Source organism: Cajanus cajan, chromosome 9, assembly GCF_000230855.2.
Source record: "Cajanus cajan strain Asha chromosome 9, NIPB_CcT2T_4, whole genome shotgun sequence".
NCBI lineage: Eukaryota > Viridiplantae > Streptophyta > Magnoliopsida > Fabales > Fabaceae > Cajanus > Cajanus cajan.
The window spans coordinates 36,587,702-36,600,623 of NC_138525.1; positions in this window are offsets into that span (position 1 = coordinate 36,587,702).

Genomic DNA, 12,922 nt, shown 5'->3' on the forward strand with positions numbered 1-12,922 from the left:
AAATTTCTGAATTTCAATACGGCCGTATTGAACTCAATACGACCGTATTGAAGTTCAAAAATTTCAATACGGCCGTATTGCTTCTGTAGGCCGTATTGCGCCTATTCCCTATAAATATGACGTCAATTGGACGTCATTACACACTTTTTTAGATAGTTTCAACCCTCTCCTTGAGTATTCTGGGGTTTTTGAGCAGTGTTCTGCCCTAGAAATCACTCGGAGAGTTGATCCGACAAAGTTCTTGAGCCCCGAGCCATTTTGCTTGAGGATCGAACCTAGTCGAAGGGAAATCCTCCGGATTTCCATAGTTAAAAGTTTTTTTAGAAGGAGCGAGCGAGCTTGTAGAGCGAGGGAACGCCAAAAAGCTTCCCAGTTTTACTCAATATATAAAAGCACGCTTCAAGAGGTTTCTTCTTAAATCCTTCCTTTTACTGCTTTCTGTGTGCATATTTAAACTGTCATCATGTAGATAGTTAATTTATAATTGCTTAGAATAAATAGGGGTAATTTAGTAATTTTACGCTGTTATTTTTGAAAATAATCTGTCATAGGGAACCCGAAAGGGGCGCTGTGGGGTGCTAACACCTTCCCCACGCGTAACCGACTCCCTTACCCAACTCTGGTTGTAATGGCCAAAGTTGATTTATAAAATCAATTGCCTTATCCCTTTTTCCAATGTTTTGAGTAAAACATTGGTGGCGACTCCACGAACCCCTCCTTTTGCGAAAACCACTAATCCATGGAGGGTCCCGCTTGGGATTAATATGGATTGGTGAATCATTTAATAAAATTGCTCGTTTGACAAGGTCTCAGTTTGAGAATACGTCATTCTAGCAATCCATATTTTTTAAACAATTAAACGAGTCCAACCATCCTTCGCGAATGCCGAAAGCCCGTTTCGGGCCGGTGGCGACAGGGAGGAAACGCCACGCTTGAATAACTCATCCCCGATGACGACGAACTTGGCCGACCTCATCCTTATCTTCCGAGCTTCGTCTTTATTTTCGGGCAGGACTCCTTCTTTCAAGTAGCCCCAGATGTCTACCATCCAACCCAGGTCTTCATTGTCATTGACGTTGACGACCTTGTCGTCCAAGCTGGGTGAGTGCAAGGTTTCCTGGATGATGGTTCGGTGCTGCCCGGGTCTTTTGGTGCTGGTGAGCTTCGATAGGAGGTCAGCTTGGGTGTTTTGCTCTCGTGGTACATGCTTTATGGTGAATTCGTCAAAGGATGAGATCTGGTGGGACACAGTGTGAAAGTATCGCTACAGCAGAGTGTCCTTTGCCTGGTATGCCCCACTGAGCTGCTCCACCATGAGTTTCGAGTCGCTGTTGCAACTCACTCTTCGAGCTCCGAGGTCGCGGGCTAGCCTCAGTCCTGCGAGAAGTGCTTCGTACTCTGCCTGGTTATTGGTCACCTTGAAGCCAAACTTGAGGGATTGCTCCAAGGCGACTTGGTTTGGTCCTTCCAGAATGATGCCTACTCCGCCACCTTTGGAGTTGAAGGACCCGTCAACATGCAAAGTCCACACCTGGGGTTCCTCGGCCGTAGTTGGCGTGAGCTCGGCTACGAATTCAGCTAGTCATTGGGCCTTCAGGGGTCCGCGACCTTCGTACTGGATCCCAAACTCGGATAGTTCCACTGACCAGGCGATCATGCGTCCGGCGAGCTCAGGTTTTCGCAGAATTTGCTTGATGGGTTAGTCAGTTTTGACTATCACCTGGTGGCTCTAGAAGTAAGGTCTAAGCCGCCGGGCCGCGGTGACAAGCGCTAACACCAGCTTCTCGATCATATGGTACCTCCTCTCCGCGTCTTGGAGGACTCTGCTGATGAAGTAAATAGGTGTCTGTACCTTCTGGTGCTCTTGCACGATAACTGCACTGATGGCGTTTTCCGCTACGAGTAAGTAAAGGAGGAGGTCAGTGTTGTTATCCGGCCTCTGTAGGATTGGTGGGGTTGTGAGGAAGGTTTTGAAACTTTGGAAAGCTTCTTCACACTGATCTGTCCACTGGAAATCCTTTGGTTTTTTTAGCAGAGTGAAGGTTGGTCCCGCCTTCTCCGCGAGCTTGGGAATGAAGCGGGACAGCGAGACTAACCGTCCGGCTAGGCGTTGGACCTCTTTCATCGTTTGTGGGCTTTGCATCTAGATGATGGCTTTTCACTTCTCGGGATTGGCCTCAATTCCTCTGCTGGTAATCATGAAGCCGAGGAACTTGCCCCCTTGGACACCGAAGACGCATTTCTCCAGGTTGAGGCGCATGTTATGCTTCCTGACCTGGGCGAATACTTCGGCGAGGTCGATGACGTGATCTATCGTCGAGGTGGTTTTGACTACCATGTCGTCGACATAGACTTCCATGTTTCTTCCGATCTGTTGATGGAAGACCTTATCCATCAACCGTTGGTAGGTCGCCCCTGCATTTTTGAGGCCGAAGGGCATCACTCGGTAGCAGTAGTTGGCGTGGTCGGTGATGAAGGACGTGTGCACTTCATCAGGTGGGTACATCATTATCTGGTTGTACCCAGAGTAGGCGTCAAGGAAGCTGAGGAGGGCGTGTCCAGAGGCTCCGTCGACTAACCTGTCAATGTTCGGCAGGGGGTATGAGTCCCTGCGACATGCTTTGTTTAGGTCGGTATAGTCGACGCACATACGCCACTTCCCCGAGTTCTTTTTTACTAAGACGACGTTCGCCAGCCATGTGGTGTATCTGACTTCACAGATGAAGCCGACGTTGAGCAATTTCTGTGTTTCAGTGACGATGGCCTCTCGTCTTTTGCCACCGACCTTCCTCTTCCTCTAGGCGACTTGTTTCGCCTCCTTGTGTATTTGATGGAGGACCATCCATGGTACTTCATGTGAAACCCATCACATGGTCCAATGCTATGACTAATTTTGAGTAGTGTAGGATTTATTTGGTTTATTCCAATTTTACCCTTGTATTTTGGGGTATTTTAGTCCTAGGGTTTATTTCTTTGTATTTCCCATTTTGCCCTTGTATTTTGGGGTGTTTAGATGCTTAGGTTAATTTCAAAATGGGCTAGGCGTGTCCATTAGGAGGGTGGCGCACACTTAGTGGAATTGTTTGGACATTTTTGGTGTTAGGTAGGCTTAGGCCCAATTGGAGGGCCAAGGTGCATAGACTTATCATGCACCTTGTTGTAGCCAACCTAAACCCTTAGATGCCAAACTTGGCCACCAAGTAGCATCTAGGGTTAATTTGCATCTCATTTAGTATGCATTTGGCTTGATGAATTTCGGCCAATGCAACACCAAATGAAACCCTAGATGCTAGCACTCCTATTTATACCCTAGCCTATCACCTTGTACATACTTTGGATATATTGAATTTGAGTGTGCATTTTTTTGCCTCAACTTCTCTTCCATAGTCTCTAGGTACTCCACGGCCCCTCCCTTCTCCTCCTCCCTAAACCACCATGAGTGAGTTGAGCTTGGCCTTCCTTGGTTGGCCTTCACCTACCTTAGTGAAGTGAGCTAGCCAAAAGGAGCAACACCCCACCAAACACCTTCCTCCCCTTTGAGCGTGACCACCACCACCCTAAACACCAACTCTCCCTTAGTTTCTAGGTTGCCTTTGGCTAACCTCCTCCCATCTCCACCCTAAGAGAGCAAAACCCTAAATAGGTTTCATCCTACACTTGGATGAAACAACCTTGAGCAAACCATCCTCACTTTGTGCTTCCGCCAACATCACCACCATCTTTTCATCTTCTTTGGAGTCTCCTTGTTGAACCAAGATCAAGGGCGTGCATGGAACGAAGCCACCTTCCATCAAGTGGTATCTAGAGCCATGGTTCTTCAAGGGTAAACGTTTTCTTTCTTTGTCTTTCTTTGAGTCTTCTTGGTTCTCTCTTTTGATTCGGTCATTTCTTCTCCTTCTCCTTGTGACCGAATATTTTCTTTGTGTTTTTGGTTCATATTTTGCTTCCTTGAACCTTCCTTGATGCTTTAGGTTTCCTTGTTTTTTTTTTAGGGTTGTCATATTCCATGATAGGTTGAGTATCACATGTTCATGCATTTTGTTTTTGGAATCTACCTATAGTTTTGTCATTTTTACCTCCTATATTTTGTCTTCCATTATATCCTTGTATGTGCCCAAACACCTTGCATGAAAACATGAAAAATACCATGATGCATACATCTTAAGTGGGCGTGCCATATAGAATACTATCTAGGTCATTCATGCATGCTATTAGCTTCTAGCATGTTCTATATGTTGCCATGATTTTCCATGTGTGAACTTCTTGCACATGCTAAAAAAACCGCCCACCTTACCCTTGCATTTTCACTTGTTTAAGTTGATTTCTTGTTTGCCAAGAACCCTAAAAGAATCTAAGAGGTGTGCTGGACATTTTGTGCTAAACAACTTGACCTAATAGTACAAAACCATTTCCACTCAAAAATATTCCCTATAAACCTCTAAGAAAACGCCACTTGTCTTTGTCTCCTTCTCCTAAGAATTTGACCTAATTTTTGTGCCACCACAAGTGCAAAACCTAAGCAACAAATTGGGCTGAAAATTTAAAAAAAAAAATTGGACCCAAGGACAATTAAAAAGCCAATTGCCGTGACCAAAAAGAACAAGAACAAAAATCTTGGACAAAAAAAAAAAATTTATTGGACAAAAAGGACTTGTTGCTAGACTTGTGGACTTGGACCATTACCTTTGCATTTGGAGTTGGACATTTGACAATTTGGACATATTTTTTTTGGGACTTATACCTTGGCTGGACCGAAAACACTAAAAGACTTAAGCAAGTGAAACTTAAACACAAACCCATTCTAGTGCCATTCTAGGTTTATTCTTTTGAGTGCTATCTTTTATTGATTGAGTCTTAATTTTTTGCTTGTCTTTCTTTTGGCCTCTTTTGTTTTGTCTCAACTTATTCTATCTGAGTTTAGCCTTTCATAATTTATCCTTTTCAGTTTTTATTTTTTTTGGAACTCTTGCTCTTGGTTGGTTTTCATTAATTGAAGGTGAAGCACCTATCTAGCAAAGTAGCAATCCTTTGGTGGATTGAGTGGAGGAGTGAACCAAAACCCAACCTAGCCTTTGGAAGGGTTTTCACTAAACCAAAAGGAGAGTAAACACTTTGGAGAGGTGCTAACACGTTTGCTCATTGTGAAGGAACCACAAGAGGAGGAGTTTGAAGACTTATTTTCTTGTTTACATTGTTTTACTTGCTTTCGGCCCCTTTGTTTTAGGCCATTCATCTCTTCCATTTGGTTTGTAATTTTGGCCATTTTAAACCTCTTCAACTTGGGTTTTAGAGCGTGTAGAGAAGGTGATTTGAAAACCTTCACTAGGACCCCGACTAGTGTATGTTTTAAATTGCTTTCCATTGCATGCTTTATAGCTTTACTAGTATAATTGTCTAGGTTTTTTTTACTTTTGCTTCCAAAACGTTTAGAAGGCTTAACTTTTTTTGCCTACTAGGGGTGCGTGCACACACACACTTGGTAGTGTCAAAATTGTTTTTTTTTGTAAGAAAGGTAAAAAGGGCTTAGTGATTTTTACTTGAAAAGGGCTTGGTTATTAAGTGATTCTTTGTAGTCCACCTCCCCTTGAAGGTTCAATTTGTATACTTAGGCCTTTTCTACTTATCTTGCACCTTTAAAACTTTTTGTGAAAACCTTTTTATCACTCAATCTTTGTGAAAACCTTTTTAACTCTTTGTGAAAATTTTGTGAAAACCTTTTGATCAAAGATGAGTGAGCATTCTAGTGTACATGGTCATAATTCGCATAGTTCTAGGTCTAGTGTTAGGGATGAGCTTAGGCAATTGAAAGATTACCTAAGAAGAAAAGAGGAAGAAAATATAAAAAGAGAGGAAGAAATTAGAAGAAAAGAAAAAGAGCAAGAAAGAAATAATGAAGAAATAAGAAGGTTGCTAACTAGGTTAGTTGTGGGAGGAGAGGCTAGTGGTTCTAAACCAAGAGGCACTTCTCCTAAGTCTTCAAAGGGCAAAGGGGTTTCTGTCCCTTCAGCTATTCACGAAGAGGAGGGGCACCATACCTCCCCTCCAAGTGATATCTTCTTTAGTAGTCATCACAATGATGATTACTATCAAAGGCCCCCAAGACATCATAGAAATAGGGAGTCCTCCAATAGGGAACCTAACATCAATCTTCCCCCATTTCATGGCAAGGATAATGTTGAAAATTATTTAGATTGGGAAATGAAAGTTGAGCAACTTTTCTCTTGCCATGGAATAAGTGAAGATAGGAAGGTTTCTTTAGCAACCCTTAGCTTCCAAGGGCATGCTATGTATTGGTGGACCTCCTTAGAAAAAGAAAGGAGAATAAATCATGAGCCCCCAATCCAATATTGGAATGAGCTCCGTAGTGCCTTAAGAAGGAGGCATATTCCTCCATACTATGACCGAGAGCTTATGGATAAGCTTCAAAGATTGAAACAAGGGTCCTCTAGTGTGGAAGAATATAGGCAATCTATGGAGTTGCTAATGATGAGGGCTGGGATTAGGGAGGAAGAGAGGACCACAATCTCTAGATTTCAAAGTGGTCTTAATCTTAAGATAAGAGACAAAGTTGAACTTCTACCTTATAGGGATTTGAATGAACTTGTTCAACTTTGTTCAAGAGTGGAACATCAACTTACAAGAAAACCTTTTCGAAAAGACTCCACTCCCTCTTATTCCAAGAGTTTTAAGAAGGAGGGCCACTCTTCCCTACCTTATCCCAAGGAAGAAAAAGAAAAAGAAAAAGAAAAAGAAAAATCATCTTTTAAAGCACCTTCCAAAGAGTCTAAGTCAAGTGAAATCAAGTGCTTCAAGTGTCTTGGAAGAGGACATATTGCTTCCCAATGTCCTACAAAGAAAACTATGGTTTTAAAAGCCCAAGACCACTATAGTAGCCTTGATGAAGCTACTTCTTCTTCCTCTAGTAGTGAAGGAGAAGCCATAGACTCCGCGGAAGAAATTTTACCTTGTGAAGGAGACTTATTGTTGGTTAGAAGGCTCCTTAACAATCAATCTAGTGAAATTGACCAATCACAACGAGAGAACTTGTTTCAAACAAAATGCAAGGTCTTAGAAAGTACTTGTTCTCTCATTGTCGATAGTGGGTCTACTTCTAATTGTTGTAGTACTAGATTGGTTGATAAGCTAGCCTTAACTACAAAACCTCATCCTAAACCTTACAAAATGCAATGGATCAATGAAGAAAGAGGTGTTGTAGTCAACCAACAAGCAAGCATACCAATCTCTATTGGCAACTATAAAGAAAATGTTTTGTGTGACATAGTGCCATTAGAGGTTAGTCATGTCTTGCTTGGGAGGCCATGGCAATTTGACAAGCACATAATCCATAATGGCCTCACCAATAAAATAAGTTTCCAACACTTAGGTAAGAAGTTTGTGTGGTGTCCTCTATCACCCTCTCAAGTGAATGAGGACCAACTCAAACTAAAGGCTAAGAAAGATGATGAAGAGAAAAGCAAAAACAAAAACAAAAAGAAAAGAAAAGATAAAAAGAATTTTTCCTTTGAAGAAAAAGGGCTAGGTTCAAGTGAACCTTAACCCTTGTGCCATCCTCTTTTCTTTGGTGCCAAAGAAAGATGGCAATGGAGGATGAGCACCTTTTTTTTAAAAGCCATCATTGAATAAAAGGCACCCAATCCTAAGTTAGATGATTTGGTGAATGAATTGCATGGGTCAATAAATTTTAAATGGTGATGCCTCTTTGGCTCTTTCCTTTTGCCCTAAGCACCTTCATTCAACAAATTATGTACTTAAGGATTGCATAGTTAAGTTTTAATATTTTACTCCCCTAATTGTGGTTTCACTTCTTTAGAAGGATCAATGGAATGGAAGAACTTGAAGATTTGTGGTCAAATCCTTCTCAAGAAGGAGGGTATGATGGAGGACCATCCATGGTACTTCATGTGAAACCCATCACATGGTCCAATGCTATGACTAATTTTGCGTAGTGTAGGATTTATTTGGTTTATTCCAATTTTACCCTTGTATTTTGGGGTATTTTAGTCCTAGGGTTTATTTCTTTGTATTTCCCATTTTGCCCTTGTATTTTGGGGTGTTTAGATGCTTAGGTTAATTTCAAAATGGGCTAGGCGTGTCCATTAGGAGGGTGGCGCACACTTAGTGGAATTGTTTGGACATTTTTGGTGTTAGGTAGGCTTAGGCCCAATTGGAGGGCCAAGGTGCATAGACTTATCATGCACCTTGTTGTAGCCAACCTAAACCCTTAGATGCCAACTTGGCCACCAAGTAGCATCTAGGGTTAATTTGCATCTCATTTAGTATGCATTTGGCTTGATGAATTTCGGCCAATGCAACACCAAATGAAACCCTAGATGCTAGCACTCCTATTTATACCCTAGCCTATCACCTTGTACATACTTTGGATATATTGAATTTGAGTGTGCATTTTTTTGCCTCAACTTCTCTTCCATAGTCTCTAGGTACTCCACGGCCCCTCCCTTCTCCTCCTCCCTAAACCACCATGAGTGAGTTGAGCTTGGCCTTCCTTGGTTGGCCTTCACCTACCTTAGTGAAGTGAGCTAGCCAAAAGGAGCAACACCCCACCAAACACCTTCCTCCCCTTTGAGCGTGACCACCACCACCCTAAACACCAACTCTCCCTTAGTTTCTAGGTTGCCTTTGGCTAACCTCCTCCCATCTCCACCCTAAGAGAGCAAAACCCTAAATAGGTTTCATCCTACACTTGGATGAAACAACCTTGAGCAAACCATCCTCACTTTGTGCTTCCGCCAACATCACCACCATCTTTCCATCTTCTTTGGAGTCTCCTTGTTGAACCAAGATCAAGGGCGTGCATGGAACTAAGCCACCTTCCATCAGTATTGCTAGCCTGTGACAGATGAACTCGACGTCTATGCTGGGCATGTCAGCGCTAGACCAAGCGAAGAGGTCGGCGTTCTTGAGGATTTCTGCCTCGAGTTGCTGTCGCAGGTCTGGAGTTAACTGCTTGCTGATCTTCGTGATTTGTCCGGGGAGTTTCCCGATTTGGAGGTCATCGAGCTCATCAACGGGGCTAGGCCGTTCGTCGTGGGCATCGGATCTTGGATTGAGGTCGGTGATTTCTTCGTGGCTGGTGCGAGCCACGGTGGTAAGGTCGCTCTTGCACTGTTCATCCAGTGAGGCGATTTTCAGGCTTTCCGTGTAGCATTGTCGTGCCATCTGCTGGTTTGCTTTGATGGAGATAATCTTCCCATCGTGCCCTGGGAATTTCATGGTGAGGTGCGGGGTGGACACCACCGCCCCGAGTTGATTCAATGTTGGCCTGCCGATGATGACGTTATAGGAGGTGTCAGCTTCCACGAGTAGGTATCGCACCATGACCCGCCTTGAATCTGGAGGTGCTCCGAAAGTTGTCAGTAGGTCCACGTATCCCCGAGTGTGAATGCTTTTCCCTGCAAAACCGACTAGGGGTTCTGTGTGAGGTTGTATGAGAGAGTGGGGGACATCTAACCTGAGGAATGTTGGCTAATATAGGATGTCAGCCGAACTCCCTTGGTCGACCAGGGTCTTGTGAACCTCCCAATTGGCTAATGCCACGGCTATGACCATGGGATCGTCCTGGTTGGGGTTGACCCCGGCGTAGTCGTCGTCGGTGAAAGTGATCGCCGGCGAGCTCTGGTGCGAAGCGGAGGTGGTGAGGTGTACGCGGTTAACGTTGCGCAGGTGTTTTTTCTGGGCCGAGCTACTGGCGCCTCCCCCAGCAAAGCCACCTGCAATTGTGTTGATTACTCCCCGTAAGGGAGCTGACTCCGCCGCTTGGCATACATCGGCTCGCGTTGCTCCGCCAGGGTTGAATGGAGGGCCGGGAGGAGGGTCAAGGTGTCATCGCTAGGGTGGAGCACGAATCCTTTTGTTTTCCGCGGGCAGAGTCGCTAGGTCAACCTCTTTAATGGTCCGTATTGCGGCCAGGTCGATTTCGTGCTTGGCACGCACGTTCTGCGGATCGGTGTCGTGTTATTGCCGCATCTGCTCGACTTATTCGATCAGCCTCCTCAAGGTCACGGCGTCGCTATCCATGGTAATTGAGTGATCTGCGTTGTGTGTCGCGCGTCTACTATGGCTTCTGGTGAAAACCATACAGGTGGCCGATAAGAGCTGTCTTGATCGGCCCCACGGTGGGCGCCAAATGTTCTTACCAGAAATCTACTGTAGAGCTGATCCGCCAGGTAAGATCGGTGAACCTCCTTCACTGGTACGCTAGTGCTCCAAGATGTGGGTGGTACCTACAAAAGAGACTCTGATGCTAAAGTTAGGGTCTGCATGAGTATGAATCTCGTATATGTAATGCACGTACCTTGGTGTGATTTAGGGTTGCTTTGGGCCTTGGGCCTGAGATGACATGTAATATGATTAGATAACGAACCTCGTCCGGGGCGAGATCCTAGGGAATCAGTTATGATTCACTTAAATGTCGAGCTGATGTCACGCGGTGCGCGTCCGAGGTCGGCTTGCGTTGTGGTTCCGAGCTCGGAGCTCAGTTACGCAGTACGGATAGTACACAAATCAAAAGAAATTGGAGAGTCTCTTCAAAGGTCTTGAGGGTTGAAATCCGTCACAACCTTCCAAATCCGTCTCTAATTCCCTTCCAAAATCCGTCTCCAATCTTCAACCTAAAATAAGAAAAATGTCTTGGCTGCAAAATGAACAAACAAGTGAGCCTTTCCAAGGTGTTTCACTCAAGTAATCTGTACCTCAATCTCCTTCAAGTGTTGACCCCTTTGAGATTAACCCAATATGTCTCAATTAGCCCTTCCTTCCAAGTGTAATGGCTTGAAAAATAATTATATCTCACCAAGGATTAACAATCAATCAAGAGAGAGTAGTGTCGCCACCGGCCCGAAACGGGGCTTTCGGCATTCGCGATTGATGGTTGGACTCGTTTTTTGTTTTAAAAATGTGGATTGCTAGAATGACTTATTCTCAAACTGAGACCTCGTCAAACGAGCAATTTTATTAAAAGGCTCACCAATCCATATTAATCCCAAGCGGGACCCTCCATGGATTAGTGGTTTTCGCAAAAGGAGGGTTCGTGGAGTCGCCACCAATGTTTTACTCAAAACATTGGAAAAAGGGATAAGGCAATTGATTTAAAAATCAACTTTGGCCACTACAACCAGAGTTGGGTAAGGGAGTCGGTTACGCGTGGGGAAGGTGTTAGCACCCCACGGCGCCCCTTTCGGGTTCCCTATGACAGATTATTTTTAAAAGAACAGTATAAAATTACTAAATTACCCCTATTTATTCTAAGCAATTATAAATTGACTATCTACATGATGACAGTTTAAATATGCACACAGAAAGCAGTAAAAGGAAGGATTGAAAGGAAACCTCTTGAAGCGTGCTTTTATATATTGCAAAGAACTGGGAAGCGTTTTGGCGTTCCCTCGCTCTACAAGCCCGCTCCTCGCTCTCCTAGAACAAAATTTTAACTAAGGGAATCAAAAGATTTCCCTTCGACTAAGTTCGATCCTCAAGCAAAATGGCTCGGGGCTCAAGAACTTCGTCGGATCGACTCCCAGAGAGATTTCTAGGGCAGAACACTGCTCAAAAACCCCAGAATACTCAAGGAAGGAGTCAAAACTGAGTGAAAAAGTGTGGAATGACGTCCAATTGACGTCATATTTATAGGGAATAGGCGCAATACGGCCTACAGGGGCAATACGGCCGTATTGAAATTTTTGAACTTCAATACGGTCGTATTGAAGTTCAATACGGTCGTATTGAAATTCAGAAATTTCAATACGCCCGTATTGAGTTCGCTGCTGTTGTATTGAAGTGTCAATACGGTCGTATTGACTTCAGTACGACCGTATTGAAGTGTCAATACGGTCGTATTGACTTCAGTACGGCCGTATTGGGCTTTTTCCCTCCACTTCCTTATTTTGAGCTATTCTAAGACCTCTAGACCTACAGAGAACCCTCCTAGGGCCTTCGAGGAGTCCTTCTGGCTGATTATCCTTCAGTCTTCGAGAGTCTTCAAGCTTTATTTCCGACCCGGACAATTTTAGGGGTCTACAGCTGCCCCCCCCTTTACTTAGTCGGACGGCCTTTTGGTGTATCGGCTGACAAGTAAAGGAGTTGACCCAATTGTCCGGGTATTGTGCCGACCTTCTGACTTGTAGCGTCTTCCGGTGGAAAAATGTTGAGTAGCCTCTCCAGGTGGGTGCATACCTCGGCGCTTCTGACATCCTCGGTAGCTGAGTTTACCTTCTCCAAGGTCAACTTCACTCGACGCCCGAGCCGGAAGTTGGACATCAACGCGCCTCTGATGACGCTGATGGTTGAGTACCGCCTCTCCAGGCTTAGCTTCACTCTTTGTTCGAGCCGGAAGCTAAATATCCTTGTGACGACGGTGAGCAGTGTGAGTTTTGCCTCTCCAGGCCTAGTCTCGCTCTTTGTTCGAGCCGGAAACCAAGCACCTTTGTGACGACGGTGAGCAGTGTGAGTTTTGCCTCTCCAGGCCTTGCTTTGCTTGTTGCCCAAGCTGGAAGCTGTAAGTACCGTCTCTCCAGGCTTAGCTTCACTCTTTGTTTGAGCCGGAAGCTAAGTACCTTTGTGACAACGGTAAGCGGTGAGTACCCCTTTTCCAGAGATAGCTTCGCTCATTGCCCGAGCCGGAAGCTACATACCTCCGTGTTTGTGACGACGGGGTAGCGTGAATATCTCCTTTCCAGGGATTCGTGATGATTTTGTCTCCACAGTCCACGATGCTGCTTCGACGGTTGTTTTTTGATTTTGTGCCACTAAGGGCTGGATAACGCAAGGATCCGTCTAGGGGATGTGCAGTTACTCATAGGTTCTTGTGTCCCAACTTTCCATTGCGTAGTTGGTTCCCACTGGGGAATTTCTGATTCCTTTGGGTGCAGACACAAAGATGCTCTTT